We start from the raw sequence: 12,296 nt of genomic DNA on the forward strand, positions 1-12,296 counted from the left end.
GTGAAGAGGGCCAGCTGTAACCTTAAAGACCTTGGCTGGGGGTACCTCCTCCTCTAAGAGTGCCACAGGGGTTCCAGATACTCATTGGTGGCTTCCTCAGACTCAGGGAAATGTTTACACTGACCAAAGAGTAAACTTACCTGATTGCTGCTGGTAGATGGGATGCCAAGTGATTGGTGAGCCCACAGGAGAGTTTGTTGTAGGTGGCCAGAGATGAGGGATAGGGTCTCAGTGTGGCTCAGACCCCGAAGGAGAGCCTAGGCACCAGGAGAGCCTATCTGAGTCATGGAACCAAATATAAATGTTGCATCTCTCTTCCTCTAGGGGAAAGTTTCCCCAGTGAAAGTGTTACAACTCTGCTCCAGGGGAAGGTTTTCCCCAATGCACTTGTAACAGTTCTGTTCTGGCAGGGGAAAGTTTGGGGCACTCCAAGTCTCCATTCTTTCACTATGTAGCTAAGTAAGTTTATGGGAGGCCCCAGCAGGGCAGACCAAAGAGGCAGGCATGTGCATTTGCCTTTCTAGGTCTGTCTTATTACACTCAGCATGATGTGCTCTAGTTCATTCTCAAGGCTGTGTAGAATGCTATTGTAATCCCACATTTTCTTTGTCCCCCTGCTTATAGGTGGGTTCCATATCCTGGCTATTGTGAACAGGGTTACAATGAGCATGGTACATGTGTCTGACATACTAACCTCACTTCCTCTGGATGCATACCAGTAGTGGTATTGGTAGATGGCGTGGTTGTATTTTTAATGTTTTGAGGAATCCCCATGTGGTTTCCATATCAACATCATCATCACCAGTTCATGTGCAGCCACCTCCCTGCCCATCTTTAGAGAGTTCCCTTCTTTCAAAACTTAGAGCCGTCCAGCTTGGGCTCCTCAAGTGGTCACCTTGGCTGAACCCACTATTCCCTGCCTGACGATACAGACAGGTGACTGATTTCTGGCTGTCTTGGGCTCTGCATGCTTGCCCTTGTAAGGGTGACAAATCAAGAGAGATGGCAACCTAAGGCAGTAAAGGAACAGAACCTGGGCTGCACATGGGCTGCTCATACATGGCCGCACAAGGGACTTGGCTGGAGAAGTAGAGATTCCACATCGTGAGCAGCTTTTCCACTAGCCTGAGGGTCCCAGGCCCTTGGGAACTGTTCCTTAAGCTCTCCTCCTTGTTCCTACCCCCAAGTCTATAAGGCACGTGGAAGCCAGGCTAGTGTGCAGGAAATACAAGGCAAAGAAGCCTCCAGTGTTGGACATCTTTCATGGTCTCTCTGAGGGCTGCTGTCCATTCTTCTAGGCCTCACCCACAGCTCTGGGGGTCAGGGCCCTGCCTGTGGCCCGCTTCCTTCTTGCCTGGTCGTGCTGCAGAGGCTCCCTGCCTTCTTCCTGCCCCTTTCTCTGTACTTTCAGGATAGTTTATCAACATTAGGTCTTACATAGCGGAAGCTCCACCGGGAAGCAGATGATCAGGGTTGCAGGCAACAGGAGGACTGTTAGCGTCCCTAGGGCTGAAAGCAAAGTGGCCATGGGATTGGGAGGGGGCGGCAGAAGGAGCAGCGACCCACCCACAAAAGAGGACACGGACTGTGCTAAGTAGCAAGGGTTGGCTGCAGCCTGGAGAATGGATGTTTAAAGGGGAAAAAAGACAGGGGAAGAGGAAGAAGGGCCAAGAAAGAAAGGGCAGAGAGATTCTGAGGAGGTTACAGGTGGGTGAGGCCAAGACAAGAGGTATGAGGTGGTTCCGCACCCACAGAAACAGGGCCTATGCTATTGCCACTGTCACATCGACAGCCGATGCATCTACCTATGCAGCAACCCGAAGCTGCACACAGACCAGAACCCAGGCATTTGCTGTCCTTCTGGAAGCACTGGAGGGACTGCTAGCCATGACTTCCATTTTCTTAAGGGAGGGAGTGAATGCTGAAGGTTATTGCTGTGGGTTTTTCATGGCGATTTAATCTCAAGTCTAAGAAGCTTGAGCCAGGTTAGGGTAGTGTTTGAGAAAAACAGGGCCCAGCCAGTGAATTCCTGGACTGAACTTTTTTCCTTTACATTTGAATTTTTCAGTAAAACGCTCAGTAGCCTGATTTCTGAAAGTAATTTAGCTAGCCACTAACTGGGAATGAAACTTCTGAAGAAGCTGTGGTTGTTAGGAAGACAGCTTGGGAAGTGAAGGGTAATCCCGTCTTGCCGTCTTTCTCCGAAGGAAGGTCTCCTCGGGGTAGACAAGGCCCAGTGTTCTGGAAAGGTTGGGCGAAGGAGCTAGAAAACCAGATTTTGCAAACTACTGCTTCATAGCCCGGGTGTGCTTGGAGCAGGGAAGGTGCACCTCTCTCCATCACAAGGCATATCACTTCTCTGGTGACAGGTGGGCAACTCCCTCCCACCCCTCACAAGTGCATGGGTTCTCAGCCTTGCCCCCTGAAGGAGGACGAAGTGATCACTTTTCTCTTCATGCGAAGGAGACCACACTTTACAGCTCTCTGCAGTCACTCAAAAAAAGAAACCCGGTGAGGCAACCCAACAGCTAGACTAACACCGCCTCCACTGGGCGGAAGTCCCGCCCCGGCTTTCGGCCCCGCCCCTGCCTAGCCCTTTGCCCAGGAGGTTGTGCTTTCCGTTAGGTCTTCTGTCCTGGGCACGTCCCTACTTCCTGAGCTCTCCATTCCTGGGAACTGGATCCCGCCCTACCAGGGGCCCCTTCCCCAGAAGCGGGGCCCTGTAAGTCCCTGACTTGGGCAGTCCAACGGTCTGACCCGCTCCCACATCAAACCCGGTCGCCGAAACCCTGAATCCCCCAAAACCCTGAGACCCAGTGGATCCTGAGTGAACCCCGCCCCCAAGACTCCGAGTCCCACCCTCCAAATTTGCTGGACCCCGTCCTTCCTGGAGCCACGCCCCCAGATGCTGGACCTCGCGGGCCGGAGTCCCAGAGTCCACAACGACCTGGTCCGCCCCTCACCGAGCCCCGCCCCCTAGGTCCTGGGCCCCGCCCTCCAATGACTGGGTTCCGCCCCTAGCAGCCGGAGCTCCGCTATCTGGGGTCGGACCCCGCCCCTCCCGGAGCCCCGCCCCCGGCCCGGCGACGGCGGTGACCGTTGGTGCTTTCGGCGGGCGCCCGGCGGGAGCAAGCGGCGGCCCGGTAGGTGAGCGGGGCCGGCGCGCCTCCTCGCGCGTCTTTCTTCCCTGGCGCGCGCCCCCGCACGGCCCGGGCTGGTCCGCCTGCGGCCGTGGGGCCGAGCTCGGGCGCCGCCCGCGCCTTCTTTGTTTGCGCGGGACTCCGGGAACTTGCTCGCGCGGACGGCGGCCGGGGTCCCGCGCGGGGCGGATGTGCAGGTTCTGTACGGGCCGCAGCCCGCCGGACCCGGCGGGATCTGACCCTGCTCAAAAGTGGGCCGGGTCGGCAGTGAGGGGGATTTAATGTCCAACTCAGCCCGCGGCTGCTTTGTTTGGGCAGAAACCGTTTCCAAGGACCCGAACTGAGGAAATGTAGGGCAAGAACACAGGGCAGCTTACAGCGAGGATTATGGAGCATAAACCGAGGGGCTAGAGCTGTGGAGCGTAGACAAGGGAGTTCAGAGCTGTCGAGTGTAGACAGAGGCCCCAGACCTGTGGAGTATAGACAGGGGTGGGGGGGCGGAACTGGATTGTAGACAGGGGACTCAGCTGTGGAATGTAGATGGGAGGGGATCTCAGACCTCTGGAGTGTAGACAGAGGGATTCTGACCCATAGAATACAGATTGAGGGGCCCAGGCTCCTGGAATGGGCTCAGACCCATGGAGGGAAAGAAGTCACTCTAGGAGGGAAGCCTTGAGCCTACAGCAAGCAATCGGTGTGTGTGGGTAAGGGGAGAGAAGCAAAACCAATTTTGAATCAAGAGATTGTTTTAAAAGTTTCTGAAAGAAGCACAATTGTCGGTATGAAGTTTCCTCGTGGAAAAACTGAAATAAAAATGTTATACCTTTTTTATTTGGAGGCTGGATGACAAGTACCAAGTACTCAGGTCAGGCTGACAGGACCTGGGCTTCAGAGACACTGTTGAGACAGAAAGTCATGGAGGGGCTTGGCTTAGGTAAGGCTCTGCGGTAGGACCTTGAAGTGGTGAGGACAGGGAGCAGGTGCCTTTATAAGATGCAAGGCCATTTCTGTGAAGCTACTTGGAAATTACCCGCAGACAGGGAAGAGGAGAGGCTGGAGAGCTGGCCCAGGAGGCCGGCAAATAGCAGCGCTGAGGAAAGAAAGGCCCTCAGACATGGAGTGGCATGTGTATTCCAGTCTTTGCAGGAGTCAGGAGAAGGCAAGGGTTCATATTGAGAGGACCAATTTGCAATGTGTTACCAAGTGCCAGCTTGTGACAGGAGGCACTTTGTGGTTCTCTGTGGCACCCAGGACAGGGCCCAGGGTCAGAGATTGGCTCACTTTTTGCCGCATGTTTAGAACAACAACCTTAAGATGGATGGTGGGTGGTCACAGAGGTGACATTGAGCCTGGTGAACTGGTCCTTCCAGGATCCCAGAGATGGGAGAGGTTGAGGCTGAGCTCTGTGTTCTTAATCCTGTTGTCATTTGACATCTGTATCTGAGACAGGCCCAGCAAGCTGGTTCTATCTGGCTGAGGGAGTGTGCTGCCTTACTTGTGGGCTTCCTACCTTGCTCTGTCAGCAAGTGCACAATGATGGTATGAGGTGGCTGAGGGTCCTTTAACGTGTGTGTGTGTGTGTGTGTGTGTGTGTGTGTGTGTGTGTGTGTGAAGAGAGAGAGAGAGAGAGATTGTTGGAAACCTTGCAAACATTTACTTACTAGTCAGCACTTGCTTTAGTTTCCTATTGAGCTGTTGCAGAGACTTAGAGACTTAAAACAACAGTTTATTCTTCATAGCTCTGGATGCCAGAAATGTGCAGTGGATCTTACTGGCCACATGTCCTTCGGGGATTAGTGAGAATCTCCTACTTCTTATGTCAGGTGGACACTGGTCTCATCCTTGGGGCTTGGTTCCAGCATCACATGGGCCTTCTCTTCTGTCTTAAGCCTCCCTCTGCCTTGGTCTTTGAGGACATTTAGGGTTGCCAGCCAGGAGATTCAAAGTTTTCAGTTTACATCTGCAAAGCCCCTGGTGTGTTTCCCCCTTCTCATTGAGGACAGCTGTGTCCTGCATCTTCCCAAGGGTGGGACACATGGATCTACCCAAGGGTCCTACACAGTAAGGACTGCAGTAGTTTGTGGTTTCACTGCCCTGTGAAGTGTTTCTGGATGGGCACACACCCAGCTGTGAGAGGGTACAGTGTCCATTTGTTCTATTCTCTTTAGGGAGGTGAAAGTTCCACTCCTTCAGCAATCCAATGAAAACTACAGTCTCCAGATATCTACTGAGTAGTAGGCTGTAACCCAGCACTCAAGAGGATGGCGGGCTTGATGCCTGCGCCTGGGCCAAGTGAGACCTTGTCTCAAAACATCAACAAAAACCACTGGGCTAGAGAGATGACTCAGTGGTTGAAAGTGCGTATTTCTCTAGCAGATGACCCAAGTTTGGTTCTCAGAACCTGCCTTGGACAGCTCACAACTCCCTGTAGATCTAGTTTCAGAGGAACTGATCCCTCTGGTCTCCCATACACATAGTTAAGAAAACAATCTTTCTGGGCATGGCGGCACACACCTTTAATCCCAGCACTGGGGAGGCAGAGACAGGTGGACCTCTGAGTTAGAGGCCAGTCTGTCTACAAATTGAGTTCCAGGATAGCCAGGACTACCCAGGGAAACCCTGTCTTAAAAGACAAAATAAAACAAAACAGTCAACCCCCCCTTCAAAAAAAACAACAAAAACAAAATAAAACCCAGAATCTTTTAAAAAGTCCCCAAACCTCAAACCCCAAACCAAACAAGCTTCTGATTTCCAGAGGCTACTGTTTTAGAAGCTCCGAGCTTCTCTCATGGAGAAGTCATCTGTTCCAGGCAGGAACTATCTGATTAGTGACCTCACTCAATGTCTGGGGTTACATGAAAGAGAAGGGAATGTGTCACTTGTCCTTTTTGTTTCCTTTCCTTGTTCTCTGATGACCCCACTGTGGCCAGCTCTGTGATAAGGGCATCCCCATGTGCTCCCTTCCTTGTTCAGGCAGTCACATACACGTGCACACTGTCTACTACATTCGTGTATTTTGGACATTGTTCATCCATCTCTGAGCCATGGTCTTAGTTTTCCTTCCATAACATCTATTCATTGGGAACTAACCCATGGGTTTAAATTCAAACAGAAGTATTTTGTGCTACTTGCCTAACTAGTAAGGGCCACACTAGGTAGGTGGAGTCTTCAGGTCTCAGTGAACCCTCTCCCATGTCCCATCTTTTGAAAAATATAGTGTGTGTGTGTGTGTGTGTGTGTGTGTGTGTGTGTGTGTGTGTGAATATTTGGCCTACATGCATGTTTGTGAACAATATGCATGCCTGTTGTATCCCCAAAGCTGTGGTTATGGATGGTCGTTAGCTACCATGTAAATGCTGGAATTAAGCCAAGAGCCCTTAACCACTGAGCCATCTCTCCATGCCCTTTTTAACAGTGTAGCCTCTTGCTTAAACTAGCTGCCATCAGTGAGCTGAGCAAGGCCTTGGAGCTCAACTCCCATCATGCACTTGTGGATTGATCTTGCTGTCACTGATGTACTAAATGCATTTCCTTACGTCTTCATGTTAGTCCATTCTCATGGCTGGTGGTATTGGAAGACCATTCTCTGGTACGTTCTGAAGTCCCAAGATCTGCACAGGACTGTCAACTGGGGTTGCCTATGCTATACTGCTCTGTATTGTGTTCCTCTGTGCCAGGTTCCTTGTCTGACCTCAGGTCTATCCTTGTTTTGCTAAAACTTCACTTTTTTGGTAGCTAAGGAATGGAACACAGAACTTTCCCTCTTGATTTTGAAGCCACCCTTTTTACTGTCTAATTCCTTTGTAGTTTAGCTGGGTATAGAATTCTAGACAGTTACTTTTGTCCTTTGTGTAGTGGGTGCAGGCAGACAGTTTTGAAGCAGTTGCAGTAAAGTTAGCTAGGAACAGGAGACCAGGGTGCCCCCAGGACGCAGGGAACTCAGACAGCCTTGTCTCTTTATCATTGGGCTTGTCAGAGAAAATATTTCTGTGTAGTGTATGAGACACTGGAAGGCCAAAAAGCTTTTTGTCTTTTATGCAGCATCTAATGATGTGTCTCATGTTTTTGTGTGTGAAATCAGTCAGCTGCCTTCAAAGACTCACTTTGCACAGGTTTAAAAACCACAAACAGAAATAAACATCAAGCAGAGATAAAAGAAAAGATCAAATAAAAAATGAAATGGAAAAATTGGGATGGTTTACTTTTACTAAATATTTCAAAGATTTGGAACTGGTTATGTGTTTCTGGGATCAGAATTGCCACTGTAGAGCTGTTGACATTGAGGACCCATGTCCTGACAAGCTGTGGCTTCTGCGCGTCCTATTACTTTTCTGAAACTCAGGAACCTAGGTTGGTGCCAAGGGCAGAAGGAATGAGTTGACAAATGGCCTCTGCCTATCAGACTATGGCAGGGGTATCATCCATTCCCAGGGCTAGTCCTGGTCTCAGCTGGCCGCGGGGTCTCATTGAGTAGTGATGGAGGCTAGCTACTCCCTCTGCTGATTTCTTGGGTCTTTGTGTTCCTGCTATTGCATTTGAAGGTCTTTGACCTCTGGCAGGTGGGCCCCATGCAATCAGGTCCTTGTTGGCTCCTATGGCTCATGGCTCCCTTTCCTGCCCAAAATTGTATCCTCTACCTGTGTGGGTGCTGCAGAAATGGGCACTGTCAGTTTCTAAACTGCTGTAGTGTAGAATCCCAAGAGACCAAGTTGAAGTGTCCACTCTTGTGTTCCCTTACCCCTGCAGTGGCATTGTTCTCTCAACTCACCTCAGTTGTGATCCTGTGAGTAGCTGGAGGCCCTGCATGCATGCAGACAATAGGGTCTCTACCACCCTTTATGTAGTGGGTGAACCTAGGCAATGTGAAAGGTGCATTTTGGATCTCTAAGTGTTCTAGTCATTGGTGGCCTTGCACTCTCTCTTTTTCTCTTTTTGTTTTTAATATTGGGAGCTTATATATATATATATATATATATATTTGTTTCTGTGAATAGGCTAGCCTTTGGGTTTTGTTAGTGAACTTTAGATCATGAACAATTATAGTTGCTCAAAGACTAGAAAAGCAAACCTTTTGCCTTTCAAGATAGTATCTTTGTTGCTAAATCTGGAAACAGGTAAGTGTGAGTTGAGCTTTGCCTGGAGGCAGGATCTATCCAGCCTCTGGACATTCTGTGTTCCTGGTCTTCTCTGCTCTGTGGTCCCTGGGTGTGCAGTGACTCCTGGCTCTACTTTCTATGGAAACTCTGCTCTTTGGGTCCTGGCAGCTTAGCTTAGTTGTTGGAGGGTGCAACAGGGATCTGAGCTGAGCACACGTGAATCCTCTGGGAACGGGGCTGTGGAAGCCACCCATGATCATTATGCCTTGTCTCCTGAGGACTGATAGCTAAGCCCAGCTAACATTTGAGGCTTGTTTAGTGTGACAGCTGTGACATTAGCCTCGCTGTGCTGCCTGTCAGTCCTCAGCTGTGATGATAGTGTGTATTTGGAGAAGCGGGGCAGGCCAAAGATGGCTGTCTTCACTTCTTTCTCTGCCACCCCTCTTTCTTTCTCCTTTGAAATGTTTTGTTCTAACATGAACTCAGATTCACCATTTAAAGGCATTCTTAATGCCTAATTTCTGTGCTGCTGCTTAGGAATACATTGAATCTTTGATGTTAAGACTGCCTGGGATAGGGAGAAGGCGCTTGCTATGCAAGAGTAGAGGCATCTGTGTGATCCTAATGTCTGACCTCAGGTTTCTTGGCGCCTAATTGACTTTTGCAGAGACCCTGGAGGAGCCCTGCCTCAAGAAGAGCATGGGAGGGGAGCGACTCTGCTTGCTCAGCCAGGCAGCGCTGCACTATCGGCCCCTGGGCTCATAGCAGTGGCTGCTGAGCTGCTCTCAAACACACTGGGGATATGAGCTGCCAAGGACTTTCCAGCAGGCTCTGAGAACCATCTCTAAGTGGAGGTCCAGATCCATGGTGTGTTTGAGCTCATCTCTTCATTTGTCAATTGATTAGTAGACTTGGATGCTGAGACCTTGAGCTATCAGGTGGCAGTCCCGTGGCAGTCACTCCTGGCTAGTTCTTTGGCTTCCTTGTTGGAATAGCTCTGATGTTTCAGCCTGGCTATCCTGTCATCCTGTCACAGACTCAATTTTAGGGAACCTGTGTGAAAACACGTGTGCATGCTTGGCCACCTCGGAATAAGCAATGCTGGTGTGGGTGTGTGTTTACAGTGGAATGATGGCAGAAAGTGATGGTATTTTCATCTTGTGTTTTCTGTGACATTGGTCATCCACTGCTGAACAGCAGGATGTCTCCACACAGCAGCTTACACGGCATGCTTCTGTTTTCGGGGCTCACACAGGCTGGGATTCTAGCTGTCAGTCCTAGTTGCGATGGGAGGAGCTGCTTCCAGGTTTCATTTGTGGTAGTCGCTGGCCCCAGAAGATCCTCTTCCAAGGTTGCTAATACAGCTGCTGGCCGACTTCCCATCGTGTTGGCTCCCTGTCATGTGGGTGTCTAGTTAGGGAAGCTCATAACCTGACATCTCCCTCAGAGTAAGAGAGAAGGGGGAGGGCAAGACAAAGCCACAGTCCTATTGTAACCCAACCTTGGGAGACACTCCATCACTTTTGTCATGTTTTAGTAGTTGGAAGTGAGTCACTAGGTCCATTTCACATCCCAGGCAAAAGTGCTACTAAGGACAGGAGAACAGGAGGCCTGGTTATAGGGCATCTCAGAGGTCACCTCTCCCTGTTAATTGCTGGTCTCAGTGGCCCTGGGACACATACAGAATGTGTTCCTTGTGGCCATTCCTTGGCAATAGCAGGTCAGAATCTCGCACTTGAGTTGGCTTTGGTGCAGATGGAGACCTGACTAAAGCCAGCTCCCCCCCCCCCCAGAACTGATCTCCAGATGTGGCATAAACTGAAGGGACAGGCAGTCAGGCCACCAGCACATACCCATGGCGAATGTCAGGTGAAGCCATCCCCACTGCAGGCCTTCCTGCTCAGTGTGGAGAAGAGTGGGCGGGGAGACGGCGTCAGAGCTGTGGCCTCTGCGAAGTCTGGACTGGCAATGGCGCAGGTTCCTTGTTAAACACCAGGACATCTCAGTCTTGTCTCTCTTCTTAGAAGGTGCTCTTCTGCAGTGAGACACTCCTCGCCTGCTCCCTGTGAGGAGGGTTCTCAGGATCCAGTGCCCACTGTCTTCCTGAGGCCCTCTGCCTCTAGTTCCGTCTGGTAGTGTTTCTGATGCCATTGTTTTCTTAGGAACTTGATGGATCTGGATCTCCTTGTTGGCACTCCATACGTCCCGAGTCATGGCCTTTGAGATAACCCCCGTTCACACTGTGTGGTGTGGACTCACACCCCTCAGTTTTCCATGCCCTCCTTTCCCAGAGTCCCTAGAGGGGTTCTGGCTGTCCTGTTTAGACCATGTACATCACAGGACAGCTTCACTAACTGGCTCTCATGAGCAGGGACTCTGGAGCATTCGGTGCCATTGGAGGGTGGCTGGCAGAGTAGGACTGGATGTGAGGATGAATATATTTCTAGGAGGGTGAGGATTGGGGAGACAGATCAGGGGAGTGTTCCAGGGGAGTGGTAGAACAGGAGACTGGAAGTTGTTATCTTCTTTCCTCCCTGAGTCGTTTAGATTTCTTTGGACTTTAGCAGGGCATCCTGCCTACCTTGCTGAGAAACCTGTGCATTGCATACCCCTCCATTGTTTACTTACCCGACTGGAGACGTGACCAGTGATAGAGGTGCTGTCTGTTCCGCTGAACCTTGAGACAGCTAGAGAGGTCGTGCTGTCAGGCATATGCCTGTCTTATAGAGTAACCAGTACAGGTCACTGGCAGGGAGCAAGGAGTGGGCCTGACCCTAGCCACATAGACTGTGCTTCTGCGTAACTTCTTGTGTCCCTGGCTGGTCATCCTCCAGCACTTTTGGAGTGTTTGGTTGGGCTTGGTACAGGGTAATGGTTGAAGGGCTTAGGAGTCGGGAATGAGGCAGCCCAGGTTTCCTTTCCTGGAGGCTGGAAGGCCCTGTTGCTATGGGCAGCTGGGAAATGCGCCAGGGTGTTTGTCAGTCCTCCGGTGTTTGGTTTCCTTCTGAATGTGGGCTCATCAGGATCCTGGGTGATTGATATGGATATGTGTTTTGCCGGTGGCCTTCATTGCCTGAGCTTGTGTGAAGTACATCTTGAAGGGGAGCAGACTGTGGAGCAGAGCTTACCTCATGGCAGCCAGGAAGTGAAGGACAGGCAGGAAGGAGCTAGGGTTCTAGTACCCCTTCAAGGGCACACCATGTCTTTCCCTGTTGCTGAGATAGGATACCTGACAGAGCAATCCCAGAGAGGAGAAGTCGACTAGCTTCTGATTGGTTTAAGGGAATCCTGTCCAATGTGGTGTGGAAGCATGGTGACTGGGCATCATTGGTGGTGTGAGCTTGCAGGGCAGATTGCTACATCTGTGCAGATCAGGAGGTGAGAACTCAGGCTGGAACTGGACCAGGCTAATTCTCAGGGTCTACTCCACTTTCTCCAGTAAAGTCCCACACCTTAAAGGTTTCACAACCTCCCAAATAGCACCACTAGCTGGAGATCAAGTGTTCTAAATATAAGGCCGTTGGTGACATTTTACCTTCAAACCTTAGCATATCTTGATGACCTAGCTCCCCTAGTTGGCCCTACCTCCCAAAGGTTCCTCCACTTCACCGTAGGACTGTGGAGCGACCCCACTTTCTCTGGCTCAGCAGCTGCTGGTGGAGCTTCTTCCGAGGGCAGGGATGTGCCTTGCCCTCTAGATCATGGGGCGCCTGCCAAAGGCTCTTCCAGAGACCCCTCTCTGTCACTGTAACAAAGGTACCCAGCCCTGGGGTACTCAATAAGGTAAAGTGGTTAGTGTAACTCTCCAAATTTGACTAGTCCTTTCTGACTGGCTCATGGTCAGTCTCATGGCCATGACAACCTAGCACCACAGAGTGGGAACACTAGCAAGAAGGAGCCAGCAGGGAGGGACCAAACATAACAGCCTGCTCTGGTGGGAACTAACCCACTCCTGAAACCAGCTTTCCTACTTTTGCAAGGTAGGCCTAATGTGTTAAATGCCCCATTATATTTTAATACTGTTGTATTGGTGAATTATGCCTGAATGCGGGTTTGGCGG

General features: G+C 50.7%; 1 protein-coding gene across 2 annotated transcripts in view; it reads left to right on the forward strand.

The window, feature by feature from the left end:
* The first annotated feature begins 3,058 nt into the window (after positions 1-3,058).
* Rgs12 (regulator of G protein signaling 12) overlaps positions 3,059-12,296 on the forward strand; it is a 96,330-nt gene continuing 87,092 nt past the window's right edge. For both annotated transcript variants that reach the window (XM_005068860.4, XM_021226465.2), the window contains exon 1: positions 3,059-3,143. The gene's annotated coding sequence lies outside the window, so the exon portion shown is untranslated. The remainder of the gene's footprint in view (positions 3,144-12,296) is intronic.

This window comes from Mesocricetus auratus, unplaced genomic scaffold (genome assembly GCF_017639785.1).
Source record: "Mesocricetus auratus isolate SY011 unplaced genomic scaffold, BCM_Maur_2.0 Super-Scaffold_100006, whole genome shotgun sequence".
Taxonomy (NCBI): Eukaryota; Metazoa; Chordata; class Mammalia; order Rodentia; family Cricetidae; genus Mesocricetus; species Mesocricetus auratus.